Here is a 14,483-nt window from a genome sequence, read left to right on the forward strand (position 1 = left end):
AAACTAACGCGTTAGCATACTAGTTAGTGAAAAAAATACCGGCGTTACAGTAACGCGTTAGTCCCAACACTGGCCGTCAGACATATCTTCCACCACAGAAACCTCTTTCATGCCTTTAATGACATCCAGGCAAACTTTTAAAATCTACAATATTTACCTAAAAATCCTTGAAACCAACTCAATAAAATGCAATATGACTCTATTTGTGTAATTTAAACTGAAGGAACATCGGATATGATGTTTTTTTTGTAACTTTGAGCTTTTAACATTTAAACTATAACAATGAAACGGAATCACATAGTATACATTTATAGAATGCTAAACCACCTGAATAAAATGATGGAAACAGCTCCAATCTGTTGTTATCCTTCTCTTCTATTTAGGTCCTATAAATGCACATTACTTTGTGCACCGGGGAGCAGAACAAAGTAGAGCAGGACAAAGTAGTTGGCAGACTTATTTTTAGCTTTCTCTATGGAGCCACTGATGTCATTCAGTAAGTTACAGGTCTGCTGTAATAGATTATCCTGAGGTGTGTTGATTGCCATGATAATTTTAAGATGCTTTTGGCCTCTCACCCCGCCAGGCAGGAAGGAACTCAGTAGTTCCTCCAGATGGGTCTCATTTCACACAAATTGGGATGACAGGCGTGCGGTAACCTACCAAATCTACCGACGGATTTATACATCCAGTTTTATTTTTTTTCTACAGCAAGGTTTGAGAACTCTCTCAACTTTTAGTGTTAAAGCTGCACGCTCTTTTGTGCAGGAGGCACCTGGTAAGAAATGCTCAGAGGCTCATCTTCCTCAGGAAACTGATAAGGGAACTGTCTACTTTCTAGAAAAACAACGTTGAAGAACATCCGGTATCTTAGCTTTGCAGCATGGAACAGGAAGTACTTAAGTTGTGCTAAAAAGCAAATTTCCTTTTTTAGAAAGAAAACTTTTACCAATTTGACTATGATGTGACTGAATTGTCTCCGTAAGCAGCTTTGAGATGACATGTGTTGTGAATTGGCACCATATAAACTGAATTGATTTAGTACTAAATCTATAATGGATTGACTTACACTATCTGCACATAAATACTTAAAACATCACATGATCCATTGGCTACAATTTTGGCAAAAAGATCCAAACACTACTCCTCCATATTGTTGGACATGGACTAACTTGCAACATTTTTAAAAGGCCATGTATAATATTAATTTTCATGAATGATTGTTAGAATTTTGTTATGTAAACTTAAGCAAAGATAACAAAATGCAAAGATATTCTGTCATCCAGGCAACCGAAAACAGGACACTGCTAAACCAGTTTAAAGTGTATAAAGATTAATATAAAGACACCTAAATTTGATGAATTACAAATTAAAAAAAAGTCTGCTTTAATGAAAAAAAAATCCTACTTTTAGCAGCAGTCTGGGGCATCTTCACATCCTCCTTAGTCCACACATGTCTCCATAGTGTATGATGTTATTCTAAATGAGACAGACAAAAAACAACCATAGCAAAAGCATGAGGAAAAAAAAAAAGTCCTTCGGGGCATTAATTATCCAATACAGCCACAGAAAACAAGTCGCAGTATAAGCTTTTACAGTTGAGATAAGGAAAGAAAACAAATAAAAATAATAGAAGTTGCTTGATAGAGACATATATTTACAGTAAATTTATAATTGCAGAGTGAATAAAGTGAATAAGTGTAGATGCATGGATAATTCATTGCAGGTCTAAATTTGTTTAAAAGGCAACAATTAGCCATAAATACATTTGACAAGCCTTGTTGTTTAAGAGTGAAAAATTATATTTGGATTTGGAATATCTACATCAAAACCAACAAAATACAAAAATTTTAATTCACATTGCAGTCGGGTAAAAAGTAAAAAGGGTTTGAAATGACAGATTGTTCCGAGCTTGTTCCGAGCCATCAATAGCTTAGCTTTCTAATTCTCCAAATATGTAAGAATTGTTGTTTGCTGCACACAGAATCATTACTCCTACACCATACAAACTAAGATTGAAAAAAAAGCTACTGCTGCATGAGAATCAGCGAATCCTTTACACTTTGAACTGATTGATAAAGGTAATCAGCAAGACCTATCTGTCTTAACCTAAAGAACATCTGACACATCTGACCCTTGAAAAGTGTTGTGTCACAAATCCTCATTGCTGCAAATCATTTGCACTGTTCAATGTCTATTTTGGAATAGGTGAGTGTGTGCTTTCTATGTTGCAATAGGAGTCACATAATAGCTGTGTAAATCCTGCACAGAACCATACTCATTCCACCATTGGAGAGTGGAAAATAATGAAAACCACATGAAAAATTCAAACAACAATAGTGGCAGACTGTAGAACTTTTATAAACCTTTCTGTCAGTATATGATTCTTGAGCTTCTAAATAAAGGTGAGGACTTTTAATGTTACTCTCTGTGTTATCATCATGAGCAGGATATAACGCTTAGTTTTGTTTCATATTTAAAAACTACTAATACAAATAAATTTTTCAAAAACCTTTTTTTCTTAAGAAAGATTTTGCGAACAGCTACAGTAATTATACTATATTCTATATACTGGTAACAAATCAGTACAATATTTATAGGTTATGCCAGATACATATTAACTTGGACTATTTAGACTTTTTTGTTTTGTAACACAATATGCATATATGTGCTGCTATTTTAACAAAATTGAGACTAACTTACCTTTTCCCTGTTGCATCTTAAAAGGCTGTGTCCCTGATGCTTGCATGAGATGAGCTGAACCTTCTTCCTGCAGAAACGATGCAATAAATCAGACATCTGAAGCATTATAACATGTCTCTGCACTTAAAAGTAACTAATGTGATCAACAACTACAAAACAGGCTTACACCATAGGCAACAGCACTTCTGTCAGTTTTTTTTAAAACTTTACAACAACTAACAAGGAGCCAAAGTTCGATTGTCTTTGATTAAAGTCTGTTTACTGGCCACAATGATCTAGATGAACGAGAATTTGTACAGGCTTAATTGTGGTTAAGAATAAAAAAATTAAGTACAATACGGCAAAAATAACTTCAGTTTTCTTCATTAGAGCAAAACCAAGAAGGACAAGAAAGTTTCTGGAGGATCGAAGGCTATGCTACGTTTAGACCAACTTCTGGGGAAACAGCAGAAGCAGTTGGTGGATGTGCATCAAGGCGCATCAAAAGGTCCTGCAGCGTGTTTTGAGCAGCAGAAGCAGCACATCTTGAAGCATCTGAGAAGCTTTAGCAACACCTCATGACCTTCTGAGCTGCACAAGCAGCAGCTGCTGGAGTTGGAAAAATTTAACTTTTGCTGCTTGACTCACCACCTCAACCAATCAGAGAAGCTGATCTGGGAGCTGGCAGGGAGACAGACACAGCACTGCTGATGCAGATCGCTATGATCAATCCCCTGAAACAGTTTATCAATGCTTAAATTCACTTAAAATTTCGAAACCTGACGGCAAAATATGTTTGCATTTATCATTCTGATGCGTGTAGTTTGGATTACGTACATTAAAAACACCTTCCAGCCTCCACGAACAGTAGCGGAAAACCCCCAAGAAGCCAGAGGCTGCTGTTGAAGGGGATTTCCAGTGACAGAGCACCGCCGGTGTACGGGGTGGTCTGACAGCAAAATAATATTTGAAGGCAGGATTGAAATGTTGATAAACTGACTGCACAGATTAAGTTTTCCGGTGGACTTTCTCCCTTAAAAACATATAAAAACCAATTTTTACCCACTTAGAACAGCTAATATAGAAAAGCTGCTTTCTGCCACTGAACACAGGATCAGCACACTTTACTGGACACATTTCAGGAGCGTTAAAGATGCACGTGAAGCGTGCCAGACCTCAAAAATAACGCAGCAGAAGCTTTTTTGCTGCATCTATCGTGTGCGGTCTGAATGTTATGGAGGACCAACTCTGCCATATTTAAAAATAAATACAGAAATAAATAAATGCTCAATAAATAAATAAGCATACAATTAATTGCCACCAAAAATATAATAAACAAATAAATGTAGGTAGAAATTAAATTATACAGTGAGACATATATGTATATAACTCTTTTAATTAGCTTCTTTATTTATTTGCCTTTGTAAAGTTTACCTTATTTATTTTTTTGTCCTTTATAATCTTCAAATTTATTTTTTAATTACTTATATTTTTAAGTATTTATTTATGTGCATGTTATAATATTGACAAACGGCATGTTATAATATTTTTGTCTGTTTTATTCTTCCTTTGTATTTCTTTACCCTAGTTATTTCTTCGCAGCTATGTATAGAACGTAGCCTTACACTACAATAAATCACACAATAAATAATACATTTTCTCCCAAGAGAACTCAGTCCACACAGATGTTTCTCCTTGGCTCATATCTTTCTCATACCTCATCCAAAATAGTTAGGTTATCCTGAGCTATTTTCTATATTTATGCTGCTATATGTTTAAATTGCTTCATGACATAGGGTCCACTTTTCCGCATTCTGTTTTATTCAATCTCTATTCTCCTATTCTGCAGTATTTTTTACTTGAAACCATAACTTTATGTTCTGTTTTTATTTTCATAGTAGCTTCCTCTATTCTGTTCCTGTTTGGCTGTGTCTCCATCCTAGATTAAAGTATCAATTGGCCTGCTGCCATCAACACCATCTTTAAAAGGAGTTGAATTTTAGCATATTTTTTACTTCTGTAGTAGTTCCCTTTTCCTTTGGCTAACTTTTTGTGCTTTCTCTCATCCTTTGACATGTGAACTGGCTTGGAGCTCATCTGCCTGACCGTGTTTCCTAGACTGGGCCACCTTTGAAGCTAATTAACAGTTAGCTTTTATAAATATTATTTTTTCTATCTTTGCTTCTGTAATCCCAGTCAGCCTTAGCAAAAGGCTGATCACTCTAAGCCTGGTTTTGCTGGAGGTTTCTTTCTGTTAAAGGGGAGTTTTTCTCTCCAGTGTCACTACATGCATGCTTGGTATGAGGTATTACTGTCGAATCAAGGACAAAATACAATCTGAAATCCTTGCCACAAGCTCATCCAGGAGGACCATGTCTTGCAACATATTGACTTGATGCAATAAACTAGTTTCCTTGACAGAAACTTTTAATCAATCTGAGTGAATCGTCTGTAAAGTGCCTTGAGAGGATATGTGTTTTGAATTGGTGCTGTATATATAAACTGAATTGAACTGAATTAATCAACTGAATGATTGAAATGTATGGAGAGCAAGTACAGAGGTTAATGACAAAACGTAGCAAACAAAATATTTATTTTTTAAATGACAAAGTTATATACGCAGTTCATCCTTCTTAAATGTAATCGGTAAAATGTATTAGTTTATTACTCGGGAAAATGTTATATTTATTTAATTTTACTCCTGTCAGTTTTTGTCCTCCTTTGGAAAAATATATAATTTGTAAATCAGACAATACTAGCAGCATAACAGTTTTATCATATATGGAAATCTGTACCTTTTAATATGACATACAATTATTTAATTTATGTCTAATGTACTACTGTTTGTTCATTTTACCTGTAAATTAGCTAATATTTATAATAAAATGTATCACTGCAGAACAAATAAAGAATGATTGAATTCCAAAAGCCCACAGGGATAGGGTATATAACAAATATCTTTGCTCCAGTTTAACTAAGGAACTCGTCTATGAAAATGGACAGCAGCCCAGGACAATTTCTGTCTTTCTGGTCATTTTGCATAATAATTGTTTTAGTGATTAATTGCAGTGTCGGGGTTGTGTGCTTCAGTCTGGCTCCACCATAACCTCTGTTTTTAGTCGGCAATGCTTTATGACTAAGAGGAACAGTGCTGGGGGACGGACTGGTTGTTTTTTTTTTCTTTTCTCTGTTTACCATCTGGCTGAACTGTCAGCTGATTAACATGTTCCTGTGCTGAATTACACCACAGCATAATGGAGCACAGCATGGTTCAGAACTGCACTCCTGGGAAAGTAATCTGAAAAGCTGAGCTCACACAGAACCCCGTCATTGGGCTGTCTGTGTACATCAAGCTAATAACAGCTCATGTTGTCTGGAATGTTTACTACTTCACTGTTACTGTTTCACTAACCTTTTTATACTGAATTTTTTACTTCAGAAACAACGGTGTTGTAGAATTAGTTTACCATGCAGCACAGCTCAGCATTTGATTTCATCTTGTCCGTCTGTCTTTTAAGAGAAGTCAATCCAAACAATGCTTCTGTTTTTCTATTGTCTATAAAGAGGTTTTCTTGTTTTTTTCTTGCTTTACTTGACATGTTCACAGACTTTACAGCTTAGGCATTATGGTCTGGTGAAGCTGCTATGAGTGGAGAGGCTGAGTCTTTATAACGCCATAGTTTGGCCAAATATGAATAGATCAGTTTATATCAGTTTTGAAGCAAGTAAGTGTCTTTGAATAATTAATTCTTTCACAATCTATTATATTGAAGCATTGATTATTTTAATGACACTACTCCATCCAACTAAAAGAGTCATGAGCAGAACAAAGAAAGCTCTTTCCTTAACCGGTCAAGGTTGCACTTTGAGACAGAAAATAGATCAGCTTTGAATCTTAGTGCAGGAGCCTTTATGTTGAAAGAATTGATCGCTTTAAAGATCAATAGGGGACCCAAAGAAATGTTAAGGGGTGCTGTTCAAATCACAGTACTAACTAATGAGTCAACAAGTGTAAGGCACAAGTCAGCATTAGTTGTTTTTCTAAAGGCCAGTGTTGATCGAGAGATGGAGCCCGATGCTTTTCCATTAGACACCTAATTCTCTTAGCTTTCAACCATAAGGTCAGAATCTTCTGAGTGTTCCCAATAGTAGCCTGAAAACTAAGGGGCTCCAAATCTGTGCAACAGCCAGCCGCTTAAATTTCCATGTGCTGGCCGTTGATTTTTAATCCAGTTGAAAACTTACGTTCCGCCAGGTTGTTTTTTTTGTCATGATTTTACTGTGTTTCCTGTTTTACCTCATTATGATTCACTGTGCTACTATGTATTGTATTTTATAATCTCATCCTGATTTTATTGTTCCGTCTATGTTTTATCTTATCAAGATATATTTGTACAGGATTTTGTGGCTTTGTGTCTGTGAAAGGTGATTTATGAAGAAATTTTACTTATTTGCATACTAAATTTGTGTTTACAGGAAACACAAATTTATACAAATACTTTTTCTAAATGAACACTCCACACTTGTCTTCAAAGACAGACAAAATATTCAAAGGAAAAAAGGTATATTTGTTCATATTAAAATTATTCGTACGCATATTTATCACTATCCTTTTTTAATACATTAACTACATTTGAATACTATTAACAGCCTATTATTTATGCCTCTCCAAAGTACAATCAATTTACTTTTAATCATCCCAAGGTCTTCAGCCTAAAGTACTCTAGGTAATGGTTTGTCAACAACAGAGAAATATTTAGACCAGTCAAAGCCAACTTTTACTAAAGAAATATTTCAATAATTCCTCTGTGTCTAAGCATAAGTCAAGACAGCAATGTTAATAGCTCACTTTTCTAAACAAACATTCACTGTATTTAAATATTGCAGAAAAGCACCCACAAAATAGAGTAATAGAAGTAATGTCAAAGGCAAAGTAAATGATATTTGCTAATTAGCAACTGTTAAAACCCATATCTTCCCTTATTACTCAGAAGGAATCCGTCTGGGAAAGTCTTATTATGTAATTACTCAGCATTATGAAGAAGAACAACATGTTAATATTGAAGCTTGTAAGCAAAGAAAAATACCGATATAAAATTAATTCAATGTTTAACTTCAATTTTAGTATTTGTTTTATTTAGTGTGTTCATCAGAAGATAAAAACGAGTTCAAAATATCCCTTTTAGAGTTTTCCAAAAGTGTGTTCGTTTGCTGAATTACATCCTGGGCATGCCAGGATTTTAAGGTGTGTAGAAGTAGGTTAACATCTAACTTGCCCTTGAGTACAGACTTTGGATACAACTCATAAAAAAATAAAACTAAAAAAAGAATCAGTTCCTGTCCTGTTGAAAATTGAACCCCTGTCCCAGTGTCTAATATTTCTTTCAATGTCCAACTGGTCGCTTTAGGTTTAACATTGTGTATCTTCCCATTAACATGACAAGATCCCTGTTCAGTGTAAGAAACAATCCCAAAGCATGATGCTCCGCCCATTATTTTTCCATTGGCCATGTTGTGTTCAAGGGCTTAATTTTTTGTAACACAGTATGATTTATTTAGGCTCTAAATGTATCATTTTTATCTTATCTGTAGGTAGGACACCCTACAAATGACAAATAAATGAATTTGGCTTTTAGACATTTCAGTAATTCTGTCATTTTTCCATTGAAGACAATACAGTATGTGGAGTCAACCACTACCACTTTTTTTTTTTACTTAAAAAAAAGCAAGTGTTTTTCTCCCCACAACAGTCCTCCCAAACCATATCCTGTCTCTAACTGTAATGTGGTGATGACAACTTCTTTAGAAAACACAACACGTCATTAAGAAGTCAAAACATTTAGCTGACACTATTTTCACCAGAAAGCTCTACAAAACCTAGTATGGTAGGCAGGTTTTGCTTATTTTTTATATATATATAAAAAATGGGGGGGGTCTTCACTGAAACTCCTTGTAACTTGTAGGAAAGTGTGCTGAATGCACATAGTGGCTTTCTCCACAAACACACTAGTAGTGAGATATCTTAATGCAAAAGCAAGAGTTCACTAGATTAAAATACACATACATTGTTTTCTAGGCTTCTCAATCCCCAAAGCCTTTGTCAATTATCAAAATGAAGCTAAAGGCAATAATCGGTAAAATAATCGGTGTGTTTAAATGTAATCACGGGCGGCTACAATTATATGGAGCAAAGGGAAGATATGGCTTAACATAATCAAATCTCATACATGCAACATCCGCACGAGGTGACCTTATTTTAAAGGGCACAAAATTCAACCTGTGCAACATGGTTGTGAAATAATGTTTCACAACAAACAACGAAATAGAACAGACTAAATTTTTGCAATGTTGTCTGCTAGTTATAGGTACACATCTAGGGAACAACAGTGATGAACTGATGTCACTCTGAGCTATGAAAGACCAGGGAGTAAAATTACATTTCAAATCAATTTGATTAACTGATAAAAATCGCTCAAACCCATAGCCATACTTTAATCTTGAAGTAATTCGTTTGTTGTTTTTTTTGTTTGCGCTTAATTTATTCATTTTTCTTTTAAATGTGAGAAGCACGACATTGCTTTTCCCAAATTTAATGCCCGATAAATGATGATTCAATAAAGTAAAAAGAACTTGTTGTTTACTTGTTTTAACTGAATTTGTGTTTGTTAAAACAGTATTTCAGGAGTGTGCCTTTTTTTAAAAGTTGTTTAAATTAAATTTTATCACTAACACCTTGTAAAATATATAAAAATTGTGTTCTTTTCCAATTTTATGTCAATTATGAAGATTTTGATGGAAGAGGGTAGTCGTAAAACTTATAGATGGCACCAGTGTTTGAGGTGTGATGTCTGACGCTCCCTTTATTTTGTTTACTCCTCCCTGTTTTTAACTGCATTACAAATGTTAGCTCTCTGACTGTGTATGACAAAATGTGAAAAACGCTGTCATCTTACCTCTGATTGAGAAACCCATGTTGGATCACTCCATTTTGAACAACTATAGGCCTATTTCTAAACTGCCATTCTTTTCAAAACTCTTTCAGAAGGTAATCTATAATCAACTAATGGTCTATTTGAGGTTTTTCAGTCTTGCGTTAAGTCTTCACAGCAAAGAGTCAGCTCTTCTAAATTTTTTAAAGGATATATGTATAGTAACTGACTGGTAACTTTGCTGTGCTTGTTAGATCTATGAGTTTATTTTGACAGTTAACCACAGAATCGTACTGTCTTACTTGGAACAGTGGGTGGCCATACAACTCTTATTTGGCTAAACGTATTTCCTGTGTTAGTCTTGGTGGCCACATTTCCTCCTCTGATTTGTTAGCGTGTAGTGTACGGCAGGGCAACGTTTTGGGGCCCTCTCCTTTTGTATCTCCTCCCATTGGCTCTATTTTCAGGAAAAATTGGATTTCTTTTCACTACTATGCAGATGACACGCAAATGTATGTCCCATTGAAGAAAGCGTCTCTGCTTTTATGTTTGAAAGACTTGAAAGCCTGGACCTATGATATTGGTTCTTTGTCCCAGTATGTCAAGCATATTATTATTATTATTATTATTATTATTATTATTATTATTATTATTATTAATTTAGGGGTTTAAATAGATGCTGGGATGAAGTTCAAATCTCACATTAGATTTGTTGTAAAATCCAGCTTTTTCCACATGAGGCAGCTATCAAAACTAAAGCCTATCCTTTTACATTAGCATTTTGAACCACTAATCCATGCCTTTGCTGTATTACTGTAATGTCCCCTATCTCAGACTCTTTACGTTGCCTGCCAGTACAACGGAGCATCATAAAATCTTTTTATTTGCTTTTAAAGCTCTAAATGGCTGTGCCCTGCCCTACCTGTCCGAGCTGCTACATCGCTTAACACCCTGTCATTCCCTTAGATCAGCTGACCAGTTACTGAGGGTGCCAAATACAAACCGAAGACTGCGAGGGTGCTTTTTCTGTTGCAGCTCCCAAGCTTTGGAATGAACCTCTGTTGGCCATTAGACAAGGACAAGCCCCTTCGATTTCTGATTTTAAATTTCTTCTTAAGACCCATTTCTTTTCTTTGGTTTTGGAAACAGTCTGAGATGTTGAATTTGTCTTTCTGTGGTTCATTCATTATTTTATACTACTTTTTATTCTATTATTACTTTTATATACCACCATATTTTTTATGATTGACTCTTTGTATCCTATGAATGTGGAAAGCACGTTGGTCCTGCTGGTTCTCTAAAGTGCGTTATAAATATATTTAATATGTATGAGTATGGTATTTCTTAGCCAATTTTCTGGGATAAATTCTGCAAGTTTATATTAGTCATACAATGAGATATGGTAAAATATAGGCATTGTGAAAATTTTTGCAAAGGCCTTGCATATCAAGAATTTAAATTTTGGTGGGCACGTGTACTAACATATTACTAAACAGAAGTAATGGGCCCTTACACTGTATAAAGAGCACACCATGATAACAGACTATTGTGCTATTTTTTAGACTAATCCTAAGAGGAGATGTAGTTATGGCATAAGACGTCGGACTGGGGTAAATGATGACCTTCAGTTAAGGGCTTCCTCCTCTATAACCCTTTGTCATCTGCCAGCTGCTATCATTAAACCCCAAACACATGAAATAATCAAAATCCCTTGCGTGTTTTTTCAGAACAGAAAATGTAAATATGTAAAGGCCTATAATCCACAATTTTAATCCATTCAAACACACTTAAGCTAGTGCCCACCTCTGACATTTTGAGCACAGTGATAAGAACATCTGTCACTTTACTACAACCATTGTGAGTTCTTAAAGGATCTACATCTGTCAAGGCATCTTTGAGAGCCAAGAAACTGTGGAATGTAATGTAGACGTCAGACAGAGAACTAGGCTATTTGTGACAAGCAACTGTATTGGAGTCCCAGGATGTCCAGGATGCAAAATATTAACACTTAGGGATTTTTATGTAGCCTTTAACTCACACACAGGTGAATATGTTTACTCTACCCAACAGCCAGGAAGGAAGACCTTTTAAGGCAGAGATACACTGGCTATAAGGAGGTTCCTGAAGATTTCTCACCAGCTGGTTGTGTTTTTCAAGATCGAAATCACAGGTTGCTAGAATGTTTTTTTTTTCTTATCCCATAGAACGCAGCTACGTTGCAGCCCCAGTGCGTAGCCACCCCGACGCCTGCAAGTGACAACATAAGACTGAGTCCGTCTGGTAATTTATTTCTTTGGGAAACACTGTCATCTGTTTTTTTTTTTCTCTGCAGATACCGCTAGTAAAGATATTCTCCATTGCAAAGTCCTGATGATTTTACAATAAGATAAAATAAAATCTCAGATTTTTATAAAATACATCCGATTTATGCTTTTAATCTATGTTTTTTTTTTCTTAAACCCATTTAGTCTCAGAGCCTTAATTATGTTGCTGCTGTCAGCAGTCATAGTCGTGCCTGTCTTTAGTGAGGTCTCAGGACTGCAGTGCATCTTGTAACCCATGGTCCATTAGGTCTTCAATGTGGTTAGTAGGGAAGTAGCTTGTAGACTGACGCATGGCAGCATACAGCAGTCAGTGAGAAGATGTACAAACTTCTGTAGGGCTTCATGGTTCGACGGGAGCATGAATTACTTGTTGTGGAATAAACACAACTTTTTTACTTTTTCACAGGTAAACCTCTCCAAAATGCTTTCGGCTTGGTACCTCATATTTGGCGTCACTGGATGGAGCATTTGTATAGGACTTTTTTTTTTCTACATTGTATATACAGGCATCATATCTTTGGCAATACAAAATGCTAATAGTTACTCTGTTTAATGATTCACTACAGTGTAGAAAAGATTTCCTGGATAAATTTGAATCTTCTGATTATCTGACTTTCACAGTACAGGGCTCTGTTCAAGACATGTTTCTGAATGTTTATAGGCCTCTAAAGTCCAAAATAAACTTTTTCAGTGATTTCAAAACTTATAGAGTCTTTAAGTAAGTTTTACCTAGATATTATATCCTACATGTCAATTATTGGTTATTTTATGGTAAGCTTTAAAAAAAGGAATCCTTTTGTCAATTTAGTATTCTCCAGGTGCGAAAGATACATTATTTATCTCATGTCATGCTTTAATTGTTTTAAATGCTGAATTCAGTATTAATATGTTCATGAAACCTTTGCCCTAATTCAGCAACTCTTCCCTCAATGCTTTACATTTGCTAGTTTTTAACACGTTTGAAAAGACATTTTCTTATAGGAGACTGGTAGATAAAAATCAACTAGTTCACTTGTAATCTGGCTAAAAATGACAAAATGCTAAGGGTTAGTTGGTGTCAGTGTAGACTCACTTCAACTTGTTACTTTGGCATGTACAGAAGTCATTTCTTCTTGGTACATTTACAAATCCAATACTGAGTCATAATCAGATGCCGTGCACTCAAACACGAGGAGGGCCCCAAAAAGGTAACTTTAGATACAAAAGTAGAACTGAAACAAAGCGTACAATAAATTGTAAAAAAATATATATATTTATCCTAGATATGTAGAAAGCAGAGATAGGGGATCTTGAGTAAACAAGTCATTTCTATGTCATGTTTCTGTTCTACCCAGTCACTTCAATTTACATAAATAAACCAGATTGGAATAACTTGGTTCAGTGGCTGGGTAGAACAAACATAGAAATGACTTGGTGACTCCAGATCCCCCATCTCTGGTAGAAAGTATTCCAAGAAATCCATGTATATGGTTTATTTGTAAAGAAAAAAGCTGAATTTGGTAGAAGTTGCCCTTAAAGTTCAATAAGGTGTCTTTGCATATTTATTCTAGATACCACTTTTTTAGGGACTTGGAAAGTTAATTCCAGTAACCACTTTCAACCTTGTTGAAAAATAAACATCCTCGGGATTCATTATCTGTACCAACTCTCTGCAACCTGCAATAAATTGCCATGTAATTTACCACAGATGTTATCATTTGTTGGGTGCAGTTTTTAAGTATGGTTGCCAATGAACAAAAGACAAACTAAGAGATTGTTTCACTAAGATAAGATAAGACACCTTTGTTGTCAATCACCTTGGAGATGAAGAAATGTCATTGTCATCTTGCAAAAATCATCCATGAAACATTTATTTTTTTTTTAAAACGTGTTATAGGGTGAGTTTGTATCATAGGGCTTAGCAATTATGCTTTGCCAAAGGAAAAAGCTACAAAGTTTTGCAAATACTGAATAGCAAAAAAATTATTCGTGGGTAAATAAAACGACTTGTCATGATGGCATTGTATTCATAACATTTCTGATTGTAAATAATTTATTACAGGTAAATGAGATGGTAAGAAACCACATAGTTTCCTTTCAATCATTCTCATGGGACATGGGACGCATGGTCTGCTTGGTGGTATTTTGCTTAACGCAAAGAAAAACCCCAAGCTGTGCTACATAAAGGTGGCTAAGAACATGATAAGCAATGAGGAAGTAAAGAAAGTCAAGCCGCCAATACCTGTAAAGATAGCAAAAACAAAAAAACCCTAAGTTAACATTATTACCTCCGCGAAAGAGGTTTTGTTTTTAGGAGACTGTGTGTGTGTGTCTGTCTGTGTACACGATATCTCAAAAATTTGTTGACGGATTTCAATAACACTTTTATCAGAGGTGCCCCTCAGGCTGAAACAATTAATTGGATTAATCATGATTAATCAATTATTGAAATAATCGTCAACTAATTTAGTAATCGGTTAATCGTTTCCTGGAGTATAGAGACACTAGAACATGCTTTTAGCCGACAGATCAACCCACTTAGAGCAGTAATTATACAAAAATTATTTTT

General features: G+C 35.2%; 1 long non-coding RNA gene across 1 annotated transcript in view; it reads right to left on the reverse strand.

Moving 5' to 3' along the window:
- Nucleotides 1-14,483, reverse strand: part of LOC107083476 — a 23,054-nt gene that overhangs the window by 6,104 nt on the left and 2,467 nt on the right. Inside the window, exons 2-3 of the long non-coding RNA XR_001481182.1 lie at nucleotides 2,704-2,770; nucleotides 1,408-1,479 (exon numbers count right to left, since the gene is read on the reverse strand). This is a non-coding gene — a long non-coding RNA (uncharacterized LOC107083476). The remainder of the gene's footprint in view (nucleotides 1-1,407; nucleotides 1,480-2,703; nucleotides 2,771-14,483) is intronic.

Source organism: Cyprinodon variegatus, unplaced genomic scaffold (assembly GCF_000732505.1).
Source record: "Cyprinodon variegatus isolate N-32 unplaced genomic scaffold, C_variegatus-1.0 Scaffold75, whole genome shotgun sequence".
In the NCBI taxonomy this organism is placed as follows: domain Eukaryota; kingdom Metazoa; phylum Chordata; class Actinopteri; order Cyprinodontiformes; family Cyprinodontidae; genus Cyprinodon; species Cyprinodon variegatus.